This window comes from Rattus norvegicus, chromosome 1, assembly GCF_036323735.1.
Source record: "Rattus norvegicus strain BN/NHsdMcwi chromosome 1, GRCr8, whole genome shotgun sequence".
Lineage (NCBI taxonomy): Eukaryota > Metazoa > Chordata > Mammalia > Rodentia > Muridae > Rattus > Rattus norvegicus.
Genome location: NC_086019.1, coordinates 266405782 through 266422249, shown reverse-complemented (window position 1 = coordinate 266422249; position 16468 = coordinate 266405782). Strand labels below are relative to the sequence as shown.

General features: G+C 45.9%; 1 long non-coding RNA gene across 1 annotated transcript; it reads left to right on the top strand.

Moving 5' to 3' along the window:
- Positions 1-6808: 6808 nt before the first annotated feature.
- LOC134485258 (uncharacterized) lies at positions 6809-16248 on the top strand. The gene is made up of 3 exons (XR_010063310.1): positions 6809-9726; positions 10478-10698; positions 11963-16248. It is a non-coding gene; the product is annotated as an uncharacterized LOC134485258 (long non-coding RNA).
- Positions 16249-16468: the final 220 nt, after the last annotated feature.

Here is a 16468-nt window from a genome sequence, read left to right as displayed (position 1 = left end):
GTTTCTGGGAAAGGAAGTAACATTCAAGATGCCTAATACTGATGAGTGTAGCCGCAAAGTAATGAGCCCTTAGCTGGAGGCTTCCCAAAGTACTATGCAGAGGTGTATTAAAACAAGCCTAGAGGAAACACTGACCGACTGGACCATTTTAAGTTGGTTGATACAACTTCTGAGTCTGGAGAACTTTGCTTCAAGCTGATATTAGCATTTCACCAAGAGGATCGGGGAATTCTGCATAAGAGTGAAGTAGATTTCTCATTAACATGGGTGAAAATATCTATTTATAGTAGAATTCGCTGAACAGGGGACAGAAAGGGGGCAGAAGAGGGCGCCACCGCTCCGAGCGGGGTAGAGAAGCCTGTTAGGATCCAGCTCTGCCATTCTGGGGCTTGAGGTTATCAAGGCAGTGAAGGAAGCCAGGAAAAGCTGGCTTTGCTTATTGTTATAATATTAGTAACAACACAAGAGGGTGGGAGACCAAGAGAGAAAGGAAGGAGAGACTTGCCCCTTTTCCATGCTTTGGTTGTTTGCTTCTGCTGCGCTCAAAGACAGGTAAACGTACCCTTGATTTCTGTAAACTAAAGTGCTGGCAACATCGTCTGTTATTTGTTGGACATTGAGATATGTTCCTTACCACGTTCAAGCTCCTTCTTCCTGCTCCAACCTAGAGCACACAGTGTTTGTTGTTATTATTCATACTACTACTTATGAGGTTTGGTTAGTTTATTAACCATAATAATTCTCCTGGCCTAATTATATGGCATTTTGTATTTTCACAATGCCCTACAGCCACCACTGGCTGTAGTGAGTGGATATGTTTGAGCAAGCTAGAAGTTGTGTGTGGTGGATATTTAATTTTACATACTTATTATAAGCACCGTAAAATATGTATTCGACTCTGGGTTAATATCAATACTCGATGGTTTATCTGCCTGGTCCCTAATGTCTAAGACTCACGTGTTAGCTAGAACTGTAACTGAACCATAGTTATATTTCCTACTGTCATCCCAAATGCTTGGCGTGACACTAATGGGTAGCCTGCCTAATGTGTGAGTGCAGTTGGACTCACCTCAACCACTGCCTTGAGGAAACTCAGGAGGAGGCTTTCTTTACCCTTGAAAACACCGTGGATGCCTGAAGTCCCTCAGTTGGAACTTCGTGTATTTATTCTGTTACAGCAATAATGGGTTTAGTCCTTTTTTGAAAATGGGACTGGAGCATTGGTTTATGGCAAAGCACACTTGCTGCTCTTCCAGGGTACCAGGTTCAGTTCCCGGCACCCATTGCTGGTCACTGGTTGTGACCTCCTGCAACTCCAGTTCCAGAGGACCCAACACACTCGTCTGCCTTTTGTGGCCACGTGCACACATGTGAACTTGGAAGAAGCATACACCCGTCCAAACACAGGGAGCCTGGAGAACTGACGTCCAAGCGGGATGGAGCCAAGAAAATACGGGAACAGTTAGATGATGCTTATTTTCAGCGTCTGATGGCTTCTGGTACAGTTGGTGGATAGGAAATAAAAAAGTAGCACCATTCCCTTCACAAGTCCCGATGAACCGAGAGTAAACGAATCCCTCCTCTATAAACACCCAAGAACAAGTTAGTCAGAAGATACAGCAGCAGTGATAGGAGACCAGGAGAACAGCTGAAAGGGGTTACCTTGATGCACCGGTGAAGAAAGGTAGGAATGAAGGCAGTGCATTAATTCCGAGAATTTGTCAGGTGTTAGAGATGGAAGGAGTGACTGGACCCTCGTGGACTCCCATTTCATTAATCAGTCCCACTTGATGGCGCTGCTCAGGGAAATTCTAGAACCTTTAGAAGCTGGAGGCTTGCTGGAGAAAACGCACTGGGAGCCTGGCTTTCAGGTCTATAGCTTGTCCCCACTTCTGGTTCCCCTTGGATCATTCAGTTTCCTGACTGCTAGGCTGTCCCCAGCTCCTGCTACCATATCTTCCCGCCATTGTGGACTGTAGTCTCCAGAACCATAAGCAAAGGAAACCCCCTTTCCCACCCTAAATTGCCTCCAGCTGTGGTTTTGTCATGACGACTGGAGGAAGCAGAAGAGCGGGTACCTGAGACACAGCCAGGACAAGGCAGGTGAAGTCTGTTCTGGACCTGGTGGGGGCCTCCCTTCTCTGCGAGGCCTCTCACTGCACTTCTGCAGTCTTGGCATAAGATGACTGGACTCAGGAGAGGGCAGAAAGGCCATATTAGGAGCGTGGGGGAAGAAAAGAATGGAGTGAGAACAGACAGAGAGACACACCCCTCACCCTCCTTGTCTCCTAGAGCCTGACTCTTCAAGATGGAGGGAGGAAAGGAAAGGTTTCTGCAGAGAATCTGAAAAGACCTGAAGATACTGAGAGGGATGCCAGTGCAATGCTTCCAAGCTCTTGCCACACACATGCTCAGGGTGCTCCCTCAGTCTCTCCTAAATGATCAGAAACCATGGGGTCGTCAGAAACGTGAGGAATGGGTGTAAGATCCATGGTAGAGACCAAAGAAGGGTCGGAGAGAGTGGAGATCTCTGGTTTCATCAGAAGAGATGAACTCGTTTATCGAACAGATTGAGATGGAGACCCGTGGAAGAGCAATGTCATTGCCATTCTCCAAGGACAAAAGAAGACACTTCGTCAATAGCAAGCGTGAGCTGCTATCTCTAAAATAGCATCAGAGAGCAAAGAACCCAACAGTAAGACGCAGAAGTTGAAAATCAATATAAGCAAGATGGAAACATTTTCCACCCTGTTGGCTAAAGACCAGTGAAAAGCCAGGTGTGGGAGGTTGTACATCTATAATCCCAGCTCTCAGGGTCAGGGGTTCCAAGCCAGCTTAGGGCTGCATCCAGCATTCCAGGCCAGTAGGTTACTCAAGGCCCCATCTGTCCTAGGTAGGCTTTCTGTTGCTCTGATAAAACACTGACTGCAAACAGCTTGGGGAGGGAACAGTTTATTGTAGCCTGTAACTCTCCAGTCCCACTCCACTGCTGAGGGAAGATTTCCAGTGGGAGTTGTGGGGAGCGGTGGAGTTGATGACTGGAATACGTATGTGTTTGAGCAGACTTTGTAGAGAACAGGGAAGTTTGATATTGAGATAGTAATAAATTAAAAACAAAAGGTAGTAGGAGTGGTCTCGGCGACTGCAGGAAGAAGGTTGTTAACACTGAGAACATACAGTATAGGAGCAGGCGCTCAGTCCTCGTAGAGCAAACACATGGCACTTCCAACTCGAACTGTGGACACTGGTTCAGTTACGGCGACCAACGGAACTGCGGAATCCGGAAGGTGAAGGGATGTATATGTGAGATGGTGTGCGTGTGGGGAGGTGTGTGTGCTGGTCATCATCTCAGTGGGGAAACAGCGATTGCTGAAGATGATATATTGCTCTTGCAGAGAACCCAGGTCCGGTTCTCAGCACCCACATGGCTGTTTACAATAAAGTCAGTAACTCCCAACCCAGGAGAGCTGATGCCTTCTGGACTCTGCTAGCACCTGCATCAGCACCACACGGTGGCTCACAGCTGCCTGTAACTCTCTTCCCAGAGGATCTTGGCCTCCTCCGGCACCAGACCCGGACATGGCACAAAGACACAGGTGTAGGTAAAACGTGTACACATAAAAGTAAACACATCGTTTAAAAGCATATTCTTCAAAGAAAGGAAATAAATACCGAAGGCATCCTCTCCCGGTGTTAAAAGACCCCCCCCACCCCCACCCAGTGAAACCGGAAACTGGAAGTTTGGAGGAAGGACTGCAGCTCTCACAACAAACCTTGTAAAAGGCTCTGGAATGAACTGTATGCTGACACAATGCAAAGTTTGTTTAGTAAGGGCGGAAAGGAGAAGCTGGGAGCCATTCTTAAAGCGTTTTACAAAAGTTCAGAGGAGACCACAGCCCGTGGGGGTTAGCAGCCTGTCAGATAGGAGGGTCATGGCAGACTTGAAAACCAAGGTAAAGTCAACAAAATTTTCAGGTTACAGGAAACATGGATGAGGAGACGCCAAATACTGCTTGGATGAGGTCAGTCGGTTGTAGTCCCATCACTGGGTCCTGGAGATGAGATGAGCTCTAAGCCAATGAGAGACCCTGTCTATAAAGCCAAAGTGGGGAGCTCCTGAGGGTGACCCCCGGCCTCCATGTGTATACACATGCTCGCCCGCACCCCCCAGGGCAATACACATGCAGAGAAGATAAACTGGGAGGAATTCTGAGAAGTGCTGCAAACAGTTTTCTGTGACGTTCCAGTAGTGTCAGTTACCCGGAGGGCTGCCGCCGCCGCAGTCGCGCTGGAGACCTCCATTTCCCTCCTGTGCTCTCCTGTGATCTGGAGTAAACCACCACTGTCACGTCTTTATTTCAAGTTCTACTTTTAAGAAAACCCACTGGGAGTTGAGGGGAGGACGTGAGGGGTGCATAGGGAGGAAGCAGAGGTGGAAAAACCCTAATGAGGACGCCAGCTGCCACAAGTTGGGGGAAGGCTGAGGGAGACACCCTTTGCCACCTCCCTCCCCCGTCGCCTACAATAACAAAGCAGCTCCTGGAAATGAGCAGTTCCTGTACGGTCCAGCTGCACGGACCAGCAAAACCGCACATCAGGAAGCTTAAAGAGTCTCTTCTTTAAAAGAACCTGGAGTGACTGGAAAGGTAGCAGTCAGGGCGCTTGCTGCAGATCAGATCCTAGCGACCACACTGGGAGGTTCACAACACCCTTTCCCGGCTTCTCGCAGGCGCTGCACATACAGGGCACACCCTCACACAGACGTGCACACATATGCGTGAATAAAAATATATACATTTTTAGTTAATTTCTTGATAATTTTTTTAAAAATGTGTATGGGTGTTTTGCCTTCATGTAAGTGTGTGGATCGAGTGTGACTGGTGCCTAGCGGGGCAGAGGAGGGCAGAAGATAACCTGGAACTGGTTCTTCTGCAAGAGTAGCTAGCCCGCCCTCCAGTCCAATAAAATATAAATTTAAAGCAGTTTCCCAGGTTGAATTGGGGCCAATGTGATAGCTCTAAGATAACCGCATAATTTTAACAGTTCTAAGCCACTTCCTGGTCACATACAGGATCAAAACCACCGATTTCCAATACAGGCAGGGGCAGGAGGAAGGGAGAGAGGAGCGCTTCCGCCCTCCCCTTAGGAAGTACTTCCTCACACCCCACACATCCGCTTACATTGTCAATCAGGACTTTTGTAACCACAACTAAAGATTAGGAAAGAAAATTAGTAAAATTAGTAAAGGTTAGGAAAGAAAATAAGAAAATTAGTTGGCTTCTGGGTAACCAACAGAAAAATAATCTCGCAAGGTGTAACGATCAAATTTAGTACAAATTTCCCCTCAGTCCAATGTAATATAAAAAATAGCATGAGACAGTGGAGAAAACATAAAATTGGTCTGTGATGGATACAAGACAGAGGATTTCAAAACAATGCTCTAAATACTCTTATTGTTTTGTTTTGTTTTGTTTTTTCGAGATTGTTACTGCTATTTCATAAGCACACTAAGTGGTTGGTTTCACCAAGACGTCTTTGCTCATGCTTGGCTCTTATCTCTGCATTCTGCTTCCTCCTGCACAGCTACTCCACATCTCCATCCTTCACTCTTTCCACATTGCCCGCCCTAAGATCTTCCCCTCTCTCTCAGACTGATTTCCAGCTTCATGACCTACGTACACATACAAACAGAGAGACAGACAGACAGACAGACAGACAGACAGACAGAGAAAGAGAGGGATAGAGAGAGAAGGAGACAGGCAGAGAGAGACAAAGAGGGACAGAGAAAGAGACAAAGAGAAACAGAGAGACATAGGGAGAGGGACAGAGGGACAGAGAGAAAGACAGGGATTGAGAGACAAACAGAGAGAAAGAGGAACTGAGAGACAGACAGACAGAGAAAGAGAGGGACAGAGACAGAGAGAGGGATAGAGAGAGAAGGAGACAGGCAGAGAGAGACAGAGAAAGAGACAAAGAGAAAGAGAGGGACATACAGAGAGAGACAGAGGGACAGAGAGAAAGAGAGGGACTGAGAGACAAACACAGAGAGAAAGAGGAACTGAGAGACAGACAGACAGACATGGACAGAGACAGAGAGACTGAGAGAGAGAGAGAGACAGAGACACACAAGGGAGTTAAAACCAGAATCTACAGATGAGCAAACCATGCAATTTCCTTTCTGAGGGCTTGTTTCAGGTAGCATAATGATTTCCAGTTGTATCCATTTTCCTCAAAATACCATTACGTCGCATTCCTTCAGGACTGCCTGGAGCTTCCTTGTGTGTACGCAGCACGCCATCTTTCCACTCATTTCTTACATACCGTGAACACTGTAGCAACGACCCTGGATGTGCATATCTGTGCAGCATTAGAGTCTTTGGGTGTAAACCCAGGAGTTTAGTTTTATTTTTAAGGTTCAGTCCTATGGTAGATCTATTGTAAAAAAAGCACTATATTTCTTAAAAGAATTAGATTTAAAATGGAAGAGACAGAATCAAATAAATAAAAGAAAACCAGAATTTTTAAAAAGCCAGGATAATAATTGTGTCATATAAACTATGACCAAACATGCAAGATATCACAGATAAAGACAGGATGAAGAGTAAAATAATCACATCTCAAGGAAGCACATTGTGCTTATAACATACCTAATGGGATAGACACAAAACACATCAGGCAGTCACGACAACGTCAACATATAAATTTAAATCTAGACTAAATATGAGAGAAAACATGGGGTATTTATGTTTCTTAATTTGTCTTAACATAATGATCTCCAGTTTCGTCCTTTTTTTTTTTCACTGCAACTGAATAAAACTCCAGCACATTATGAAGCACATTTTCTTCACTTACTAAGACGCTGGTGGACTCCGACTGATCCCATAGCTTGACTATTACAAAACTACAGCAGAAGCCATTAATGTGCATGCATCTTTCTGCAATTGCCGATGCTATGACATATCATTGTGTGTACATCTGGGATCCGGGATAGCTGGATCATACGGTAATTCTGTTTTTTATTAGTGTTCGTTTTAACCAAATCGCTTACATCACACACACACACACACACACACACACACACGCACACGCGGAGGTTATATGTATCTGAGAAAGATCATTCTTAGAACGCGTTTTCGTGCTTCTCCCGAGTGTGGCATATAGGAGGGAGTTTACTTCAGCTGTTGTTATTCATATGCCTCTGTGAACAAACTTGGTTTTGCCCCTTGCGGCTCGTCTTTGTGATATACACTTTACCCATGTGACTCTTCTTAACCCTCAGAGTATAAATTGTCCGATGCTCTGAATAAAGCTGACTATTGTGTGAGACTTTGGTCCTAATTTTTAGGCCCCACTCTCCCAGGTTCATGTTGCCAACCAGAGTGGTAAACATCGAAGCGCTTGCATAGCTGTGAAGACCACGGGTTCTGTATATGGTACTGTAAACTAAGTAAATGAATAATCAGTAGATAAGGTATACGCAAACGAGTGAGTAAACAAGGTATACGCAAAGTATAAGGTGTCAGGGTAAACAAATCAGGGGAAGTGGATTCTGGCCGAGAGCTCAGGGGACTCAGAAATCTGATGGTCAGTGGCAAACATTGCGCATGCCTGATGAAGATTGCGCATGCCTGATGAAGGCCCGCTTGAAGGCAGCAGGGAGCCATGAGGAATGGAAGACGCTAAGAAAGCAATGACAGAGACAACTAGAGGTCAGATTGCATAGAACACTAGTTCTGAGCCCTATCAGATCCCTCTTTATGTCATGTAAATAGCTTAATAGGAGTATAACGCGTGCATCCTGACATGTTAGAAAACGCCCTGTGTTGGGGGAGAAGATTTACTGTTTATTTGTGGTGTTACAATTGCTCTTCCCTCAAGAGTCACCCCATCAAACAAGACCCTATGCTTGTGAATTGCCCAATTTTAGATGCTCTATTGATACAGCCTGATTCAGCTCTTTAGCTCCCAGACCAGTGATGCTTTAATAGTCTATCTGTCTGTTCCATCCAAGTCCCACAAGCATCCTGATCGATAATTTGCCGTATGGAGACATTCTGGTTATTTGAAGTAACTCTCATTACAGCAGTCTCTCCAGGCTTGGCTCTGGTGGTTAGGCGCCGGTGCCTGGCCGCACCACTTCAGGATTACGCTACGCACTGTAATCGAGGTAATCTCCACAGCACGAGCAGCTCTGTCTTCCACCGCCAGAGAGACTTTCAAGGATGCTGGCACTGTCTGACTCAGAGTATCTCATATGCCTCGTCCACAGATGCCTTCTTCGGTTTCCTGAAAGATGTTGTGGGGGATGGGGATACGCGTTGCAAACGATAAATGAGCTCCACCTTCCTCCACGTCTGTGCCAAGAATGCTCAATCGTCAATTTTATGAAATCCTGAGCCCAAAATCCAATCCACCAAGGAAGGTGTCAGATCCACTGCGGCTATACTAGCACCCACATGTTAAATCTAGACTTGCTTTTACATGCATCTATATGAGTGCATTTGGGCTAGTCTAATTTTGACTTATTTCCTCCCTGGTGTAGCAGCCTTCACACTCATTGTCAAAACGTTCCTCGGGCTCTCATCTCTATATATATTATAAAAACATGGAAAGTCTTTCAAAATATAAGCCATATGCTCCTGGGTTAAACCTGGCTATTCATCTTCTTGGAGCATGTTGAGACCTGTCTCTAGTTATCAATCTGGAGTCATCCATGGAGGACAGAAGGGACCTTGAAAAGGACAGGCATCTTCCCCAAGGAGAGCTGATCCCCCCTTCCCCAATCCCTCACCTTCCCATTCCCATCAATCAGGAGGCCTCAGATCCTCCAGTGAGCCAAGTTTAGGAAAGTAGATTTGGAACTGATTGGATGCAATTATATGCATTTAACACACAAACAGAGTCTTGATTACAATAAGGGACATGATGAACTAGGCTTCTATGGTCACATGTAGAGTCTGCGTGGAAGTGACAGCTACTGATGTATACAGACAAGATCAGGTGTGTTCAGGGTGGGTTGTAGCGGTCCCCGATAAATCTACACGATTCGACCCCACCCCAATGTTCTGGGTTCCCATGACCGATCTACCTCCCTCCGATATTCCCAAGTTCCCAAATTATTGCTTACTAAAACCTATATTCCCTCTTGGCTGGACCCAGACGTGCAGCTCTCTTTGGCTGCGTTTCATCCCCCTCCCCCCACCGGCTCCTACATGGAGGCCATGCTCTCTGTCCTGCACCTCTCAGGCGTGGCATCTTACTCTCCTTCTCTCATCATGATGGATCTCCTCTTCCTCCCTTCTCCTTCCCTAGCCCCGAATCCTGAAAGTCCCGCCTGTCTGCCCCGCCCATCCGGAGGCCCATTGGCTGTCTTTATTTACCAATCAGAATCAACAGTGGACAGAGTCCTTCAGTCTGCCCTGACACTGCAAACAGGTTTGGGGGGAACATAATTAGCACAAGAATCTAAGCAGCTACAATGAATGGCTACTGTTCTGACAAGATTAGGTGTGTTTAGGGTGGATGACCACAGAATATAAATATATCCAGAGGTGGTGTTGTCCTGGGGATACAAATGACAAGAGTGGTCATGCCGAGAATAAAGTAATTTGCTAAAGTGGTGAGCGACTTTTGATAATATTCAAGACAAAATAATGTATTATTTCTCTTACAGAGCAGTGGCGTGCAGTCCTGACACTCTATTGCATACTAAATACTCAAGCAGGGGTAAATACTTTTATCTAAATGAATATCCATCTAGAAATGGAAAACTTAGGTAGGAAAGAGGTGCTTAGCACTTTATGGTTGTGTACTGTAATTGCAAGAATAGCCCTCTGTAAGATCCCAAAAGAACTCCTGGGAGATGGTAATACCGTCTTCATGAAGACTAACCCACCAGAGTGTCCACATCTCAGCATGAGTGACGTTGGAAGCCAGGTGGCTTTGGTACTGCCTGCCTGCCTGCTGCCTGCTGCCTGCCTGTCTGTCTCTGTGTGTCTGTGTCTGTCTGTTTCTGTCTCTGTGTGTCTTCTGTGTCTGTCTGTCTGTCTGTCTGTGTCTGTCTGTCTGTCTGTGTCTGTCTGTCTCTGTCTCTGTCTGCCTCTGTCTATTTGTCTGTGTCTCTGTCTGTCTGTCTGTGTCTCTGTGTGTCTGTCTCTGTCTCTGTGTGTCTGTCTCTGTCTCTGTGTGTCTGTCTGTCTCTGTCTGTCTGTCTGTCTGTTTGTTTTTGATACATTCTCATAGGCTGGCATTGAACTCATGATTCTCCTGCCTTAGCTTACTTAATGCTGCAATGACAGCTATGTGTCATTGGGCCCAGGTTAACCCAGCAGCTTCTGCATGGGGAGTAGACTGTGGGGGGAGACAAGAATGGCAGGGGAAAGCCTAGATTAGAGGTCCCAGACTTCCAGCGAAATTGACTACTGTAGTTTACTTTAGAGAGAACTCAAGGAAGGGAAGATTTATTTTGCTTTTTTAGTTTTTAGGGTTCATTCCAAGGTTGCTTGGGCAGAATATGGTGGTTGTTCCTTGCCTTGGAGTGAGCAGAAAACAGAAACAACATTCAGGAAAGAAAGAGGGCAAGTCGAGCCTCCGAGGACAAGACCCACGGAGAGATAGATGCTTTCCTCCAACCAGGCCCCATCTCCTGCAATCTGATAATGAATCGAGGATTGATCTGCCTATTAGGCTTGTGTTAAGGTTTGGTCTATTGCTATGTAATGTAATGCTATGTAATGTATGCTATGTAATGTATGCTATGTAATGTATGCTATGTAATGTAATGTAATGCTAAATTCTGTACCTAAAGGTCTAGCTGCCTATAGGTGATTTCTTACATTTATCAGTTTTTGATATGTAAACCTTGTTATGTAATGTAAAACTATCAGTTTTACATTAAAATGACTACATAAAAATGTCATTACATAAAAATGACTACAGCCAATTGCTGGAGGAATTACAGGCAGATGGGGTTTTAGTTACCTGTTTGGGGGTTGCAGAAAGAGGAGAGAGGAGAGAAGGACATAGAAAGAGGATGAAGCAGCCATGAGGGGAGAGAGACCATGAGCATGTGGGCAGGAGAAACAGCAAGTATCTGGTGTACACCACTGGGGAAGTAGCCAGACCAGCAGTTAGACTAGTTATTACCCCCAAGTAACTGCCAAAGTCAAATAAAATAGCCATCGTCTGTGTCTCATCCGTTCATGAACTAGACGGGGGTGCATTTAAGTTGGTGCAACTACGGTTGGAGCCCTCAGGATTGACCTACCTCTGGAAGTATCCTCACAGACACCCCAAAACTCTACTTATGCAATTTCTTGGTGTTTCTGAACCAAATAGGCTTAGATTAATCGTAGGGGACAATGGCTTGAGTGAAGGGGTGGTGAGAAGCAGCCAGGTTCTGGGTGTGATTCTCCACCAGCAGCACAGGTGGGGCTTGGTGAGAACTGGTCTTGAATGAGGAAGAGAACAAAGAGGACGCTAACGCCGAGCTGCAGTGATGCTTATCGGAGCGTTAAGTGCTTAAGTGGAATTTTAAGTGCACGAGCCCGGATGTGATTATCAATGAGGGTGACTGTGGGTAGGAAGGTGAAGGGCTGAAAGGATATGTGTGGCAGCATCTAAGAAAGAGAGTGATGTCATGTGCTCTAGAAAGAGAGTGATGTCATGTGCTCTAGAAAGAGAGTGATGTCATGTGCTCTAGAGAGTGATGTCATATGCTCTAGAAAGAGAGTGATGTCATGTGCTCTAGAAAGAGAGTGATGTCATGTGCTTTAGATCATCTGACCATAAAGCAATAGCTAGTTAATAGTAAGTGGTGTCCAGTTCTATTTCTCAGCAGTGCCCGGAAGCAAACAGAGAACCTTGTGCGAGCAAGTACTCCACCACGGAGCTATAGTAGCATACTGCGCGCTGATTTCATTTAATATTAGTAATTACTCTGTGTTTGCCTTGTTGATGGCAGATAAAGTCAACGCGGAGGAGAACAGATCCAACTAGGCATTCAGGCCAACAGAAGTACAGACCCAGACAGAGATGACGGCTACATAATCCTGAGCAAGGACTGACGCCACAGAACCATTCGCTTTGAAACGGCTACTTTGTCACATGAACTCCACCTCAACAAGAAGTAAAGGAACTAGTGTAAAATCAAGGCAGCCAGGACTGGAGAGATGGCCCAGTGGTTAGGCACACCGGCTGCTCTTGCAAAGGATTCTGGTTCGATTCCCAGCACCTACATAACTGCTCACAGCCTTCTGTAACTCCAGTTCTGGAGGATCTGATGGGTTCTTTTGGACTCCGTGGTCCCAGGCACACGCGAGCACATACATACATGCATGAGGCAAAATACCTTACACATCAGGGAAAAAACAACCCTTCAAGGAAACAGCGAGGTTGTGATGTAGGAAGAGATTAGCAAGGTGCTCCAGCCAAGGGCCGTCTTTTGGATGTGCCTGCTGCAGCAGGACAATTGCGTGGGCTTCTGCAGATGACAGAGAGACATGGACGCAAAAGGGAAATCTATATATTCCAAAAGCAGATGAACGTGAAGGATAATGCTGTGAGGGCAAGATTTTCTTAAGCAAGACCTTAAACGTCAGATCACAAAGAAAAATATCAGGGGGTTGGCAGTACCAAAAATGAATACCGTCTGCTCAGTAGTAGACAGGACTGCGAGTTAAGAGATAAATAACAAGGCAGGGACTACAGTGCAGTGACAGAGGGACCACCTCATAGCTGTGAAGCCCCAGGTTCACCCTCCCGCACTCTCCAAACTACTAACTTCCTTTTGCTTTTATAACCATTTACCACAAGCTTGTAGATCAAAGCAATACAGACATTTTCTATTCTTGTGATTCTAGAAAGAGGTTCCGCTGAGCTAAAAGTCCATTTCCCCAACCAACTATGAACACTATCAATGGAATTATTAACATAATGTTCAAAAGATGTACAGTTTTACATGTTTTGGGTACTATCATATAAGGCAGTTCATTACTTTATAGAGAATAGAAAAGAGAAAACAACTCCATTTAACGTTACTGACTTAAAAAGGACATCCCCGAGTTACCTGTTTTACAAATCCAGTTAATATTAGAAACAGAAAGTAAAGGCTGTGCGTGCTGGCCCTCACCTATCGTCCCAGGATGATGGAAGCAGGAGTCCCAAGTCAGCTTGCACTGTGAGTTTGAGACCATCCTGGGCTACATGAGATCATCTCTGACAAACGGAGAAACAGGAGAAAGAGAACGGTGTCTGAGAATGTGTAAGGAAATAGAATTTTTGAGCAGAGATGGAGGGACTGAAATCACATCATAGGAGGAAAGCCCTCCAAATTCATCCTAACAAGAGGAAGGAATGGGTCCAGGCATAGAAATAAGTGTTTGCTTAACCGGTTCTGTATCTCTGGAAAGGAAAGAGAAGATGAGGTGGAAGGGTACACAGTTCTGAGAAAGTGACATAGTCTTTAGCCTATGGAGGGGAGAGAGGTGGTGAAGATGTGGGGGACACATTTACTGTGAACTAGTAGGCTTTGGAATCTGGTGACCATGTGACTAATCTACACCACTTGAGACTTTCTTCAGTGGCCCTCAGTACAGACCTGCCTGTCTGTAACAGGAAGAACAAGGCAGTCACCTGAAATCAGTCCATTAGAATGAGGGTTCACTGTTCAGAGAGTGACCAGCCAAAGTGATGGCCTCTTAAAATCTAATCTGAGGGCAGAGGACTGGGGAGATGGTTCAGTCAGTTAAGGCTGGCAGTGCAAGGGTGAGGCCTGAACTGGACCTGCATCAAAAGCTAAGCATGATGACGTGCACCTGCAATCCCAGGGCTGCAGAGGGAGACAGGAGGAGATAACTGCATCACTAGAGTTCCCTGCAGCTACACTAACAGCAGAGGATTCCCAGGCACCGTGAGAGGCCTGTCTCAAAAACAGAGGCCTAGGATGACTTAAGATACTTATGGTTGACTATGTCTGATCTACACACACACACACACACACACACACGCACACACAAACACACACACGTGCACACACGAACACATGCACACATACATTCATGTACACACTCATGCACATGCTCATGCACTCATACACACATACACACACACTCACACACAATACACACATACACATGCACACACATACACAGAAACTTATGCACACAGACAAACACATGCACACATATACTCATGCACACACTCATGCACACACTCATGCATTCATACATGCACACACTTAAATACTCTCACACACATACACACATACACATGCACACAATCATACACACACGACACACAGGGTCTCGTGCACACACAAGAGCACATGCACACACTCATGCATTCACAAACACACACAATACACACACACTTGTGCACATATGCTTGCACTCACACACACACACCCATGCACACACACACACACACCCATGCACACACACACACACACACACATGCATACATGCATGCAAACACACAAAATCTAATTTGAAGTGCAAATAAAGTGAAGACAGGAGGAACTTGATACAAGTCGATGGGACAGTATTCTGGAGATTCCAACAAGGCGACCTTATCTCTTGGGATGACTTGCTTGGAGAATCAGAACAGAACATTCTTATGATAGCATGAAAGACTGAGTTTCCTCTTATAACGTTAAACAATTTTGGCGGTGAGCAATTCAAGTGCCAAGTGGAGCAAATAGGCAGAGACAGGGAAGTCAGGAACAGAAAGCTTTGGGGCAGGAAGGGGCGCCCGCAAGGACTCTGAAGCAAGACAGCCATGGACTGAGGGCAGCCGTAGACCAGGTGGCTGTCAGGAAGCTGGTGGGAGGATGTGGCCAGGAAGGGTATGAATGGCAGTGTTTAGGGGTGGTGGTGGTTGGTATAGTCGAAGGGCTCAAAGACAAAAGTGGTAGGGAGTTTTACGTGAGAGCAGGGAGGCAAGCCGAATGGTAGCACTTGGTGGGGAGAGGAGGTCACGAGGCTCAGACTTCACTCTACAGAAGAGAAAACTGAGGAAGAAAGGACATTAGCTAACCGGAGATGTCCTCGATGCTCCCTGCCCACAGACGCTCACTCTTCCCACAGGGTATCAGCGTCTGCTTGAGGAGGGTAGAAGACAGATAAACCAATGCTATATTGCATGTCAGACTGGGCTGGGATGGCTGTTTCGGGCTCTATCCAGCTGTTCTCTTGTTTGTTTTGGGGGAAGACGGCTGCCACAGCTTAAGCCAGCCTACGGTGAGGGTGAGCCTTTAGGGTAAGGAACCAACGTTCTTGGGTTTGTGAATGACCTTAGCAGCAGTCTCCAGTCCATGGCAGTCTTCAGAGGACAGAATGCTACCTCACAGTTCCTTTGCCACTCTTGAGACTCCCTGAGGAGACCAACTGAGCCAGCCTACAGAAACCGGAAGATAACACGCACTGCTTGTCCTAAACCGTTACATTTGGAGCGACTTGTCAGGCAGCAATGGCTAAATAAGAGTTTTCATCATTTATGTCAAACCACAAAGCTGGTTAGCAGCCAATTTGAAATGAGAGCACAGGGCTCCTAACTCTCAGTGTTCCGTCAAACACACCTTGCCCCGGTGTATGTATTCCCTCCCGTTTAACATTTCTGCCAGGGCATTGCTTATACCAAGGTTAAACGTGAAGGAATGTTTATGCAAACAAAACGTTTCAAGGTAGATTCTGGGTGGTTGGGGTGGTGCTGTTTAGATTTAAAAATGACAGAAGAGTATTAAACCCCACATGCACTATGTAGGCCGGAAGTAAATATGGCTTAGTGGTGTGCTTGACAATTGGGAAACAGATACTGTCTCTCTGGCAGTTTGGGCTTCATTAATGGTACCTGAAGTTTTCTGCCTTCCTCAGCAGAAAGGACAGATCAGAGCCTGGGAGGAAGGACCTGTCCCCCCAACCCCCATGGAACACCCACCCCTCCCTCTACATAGGATGCCACCCCTCCCCCCATGACTTCCTCTTCATGTAGCTACAATCTTCCTGTCTTCCCTTCTCCCTCACTTGGATTTCATATCTGGGACTCAGAAAGTGTCAACAAGGGCTGGAGAGATGGCTCAGTCAGAGCACTGACTGCTCTTCCAGAGGTCATGAGTTCAATTCCCAGCAACCACATGTTGGCTCACAACCATCTGTAATGAGATCTGGTGCCCTCTTCTGGCCTGCAGTCACATATGCAGGCAGAATACTGTACATAAAATAAATAAATAAATTTTAAAAAGAAAAAAAGAAAGTGTCAAAAACACTCAGGAAATGGTTCTGCTTTTTCCGTAGGCAAAGAAAAGAAACCCTGTGCTATACTTCCTCCAGGAACACAGAGGGCGACCTGGCTGTGTAAATCTTTTCTGTGCCCCCTCTAGATAGTCACATGTAAGCATTTCTAAATGATTTGGAGTAATGCAAGGGTGTATAGTCACTCACTGGTGAAACCAGAAAAGTAGTTCTACTTAGCT